This window comes from Octodon degus, unplaced genomic scaffold (genome assembly GCF_000260255.1).
Source record: "Octodon degus isolate 3935 unplaced genomic scaffold, OctDeg1.0 scaffold00070, whole genome shotgun sequence".
In the NCBI taxonomy this organism is placed as follows: Eukaryota; Metazoa; Chordata; class Mammalia; order Rodentia; family Octodontidae; genus Octodon; species Octodon degus.
Genome location: NW_004524646.1, coordinates 8,930,482 through 8,932,900, shown reverse-complemented (window position 1 = coordinate 8,932,900; position 2,419 = coordinate 8,930,482).

The following is a 2,419-nucleotide window of genomic DNA, read 5'->3' as shown; positions in this document are numbered from 1 at the left end:
GGCAGCAGACAGGCAGGTGGACTGTGGCCGCTTACACACAAAGGAGAGTCAGCAGGATCCCTGATGGATCAGAGGGACGGACGGGTCTGAGGTAAAGGCAAAAGGAGGTGTGGATGCTTTCCAGCTTTTGACCTAAGCAGCTACCACTTACTAAAGTTCTTGGAGAACTCCAAGAGTATCTAGCACTTGGGGTATCTTAAATTTGAGAAGCTTATTAAACATTCAAGTTTAGGAGTAAAGTAGGCAGGTGGATATACAAGTCTTAAGTTCATAAGAGCAATCCAAGTTAAGAAAATGTAGTGCAAGGGGGGCTAGCGGGTTAGCTCAGTTGTCTAAAGCACCTTTTTGAGCAAAATCAGTCAGCAACAAGGGACTGCGGTTCAATCCCCAGCACCCTATGCTGCACCAGCCCCGTCCTTAAGGCAGCCTGAGCCAGCCAAAAAAGAATGCTTCTCAAATTTTGGGTCAGCCTGATAGCTCAGCAGACTAAAGCACCTGCTTCAGTAGAGTGCAGTAGCCGGGATTCGATCCTTAACATGCCATGCCAGCCCTGCTCCCGGGGTGTGCTCAGACTGCAATTGAGACTGGGCATGGTGGTGTGCATGCCCTGTAAGCCTAGCACCCGGGAGGCTAGAACAGGAGAATCACTACAGAGTCCGATCTATGTAGTGCAACCCTATAGACCCTGTTGACTCTGTCCTAAATACAGAAAATAATAATAACAATAATAATAAATGTAGTTCAGGCCATCAACACAGAAATGCTATTTACTCAAAGCCCCAAGACTAAAGAGATCCCTTAGGAAATGGGTGGAGACAGAAAAGAAAAATCTAGGACTGAGCCCTAAGGCTCTCTCACATTAGAAGCCAAAGAGATGTAGCAGGAAGGTGATGGAACCAGGACACCACCAGTCGACTGGGAAGCAGAAGGGCTACCATTACGTACCTTAGACAGGGCAGAACCCCACTCATGAAAATGACCAGTGTGGGCAGACAAGGAGGGCTACGCTGCTTGAGCAACAGGCCCAGGAACACTGCTTAGATACTAAATAAGGAAGAAAGTAGGCTGATTTGTAAACAAAATATGAAAATGAAGATAGCATCCCAATATGGCAAAATGAGGAAAAAGATGGAAAGAAGTTAAAAAAAACTCCTTGAAACAATATGTGGTGCAAAATATACCATGTACAAAGAAAACAAGAGGCAATGTCCCATTGTCAATTTATTCTGCAATTAAGAAAAGCAATCTCAATGCAGCATGGGAAGAATTCTGAAAGAGTAACCTCAAGGACAGTACATTCCTACATACCCACCCTGAAAGCTTTGGGGAAAACAGCAGCAGCAGGTCATAGGAAATCAAGAGCTCAAGAAGCATCGGCACCGACAAGTTCACAGAAGCACTGCATAGCATTGTCAAGATAGAGACAATTTAAATGTCCATCAAAAAGAGGATGAGTTCTTCCCTGATGTGCAAACTCATTAGATTCTACAGTATTTTGTATAGAAACTATAATACAGATCTTGACGGCTGCTCCTGGTTGAGGGCTATCCGTACCTAAGGCAGAAAGATGGTGGCCACAAAGAAGACGAAAAAATCTCTGGAGTCCATCAACTCCAGGCTCCAACTTGTTATGAAAAGTGGAAAATACGTGCTGGGGTACAAGCAGATGTTGAAGATGATCAGACAGGGCAAAGCGAAATTGGTCATCCTTGCCAACAACTGCCCAGCCTTGAGGAAATCTGAAATAGAGTACTAAACCACATTGGCCAAAACTGGTGTCCACCACTACAGCAGCAATAATATCAAACTGGGCACAGCATGTGGAAAATACTACAGAGTGTGCACACTTGCAACCATTGATCCAAGTGATTATGATATCATTATAAGGCTGCCAGAACAAACCAGAGAAAAATAAACCAAGCAGAATTTTTCATCAATAAAACCTGCCTGAGCTTGAAAAAAAATTATAATACAAAAATATAATAAAGCTTAATTTTTTCAAAGGTTTAACATAAGAACATTATACAACAGCCTACCCACAATTGTATTTATTTTAACTATATGTTGAAATGGCTTATGCTAGACTTTTTTAAAAACATCACATAAAGATCAAGAGGCAAATTGGTCAAGCAATGGCCGTGACTCATCCTCATGTCAAACACTGACAAAAGGATGTACAAAGGGCAGTACAGGGCTACAGGATAAATCCTGAGAGTACTTGGCTGACCCTATCAGATACAAAAGTTACACTTCTTGTTATATAGGTCTTGCTATATCTTGGTTTTAACCATCCAGCAGAAAAGTATAAAAACGAGGTACAGTGTTAATTATTGAAACTGTCCTACCAATTTGGTTTGAAACTGTCTCATTGCTATTTGTTTCTCAATAAAATTATGGGAAAAAAAATTCAGAATAAAAA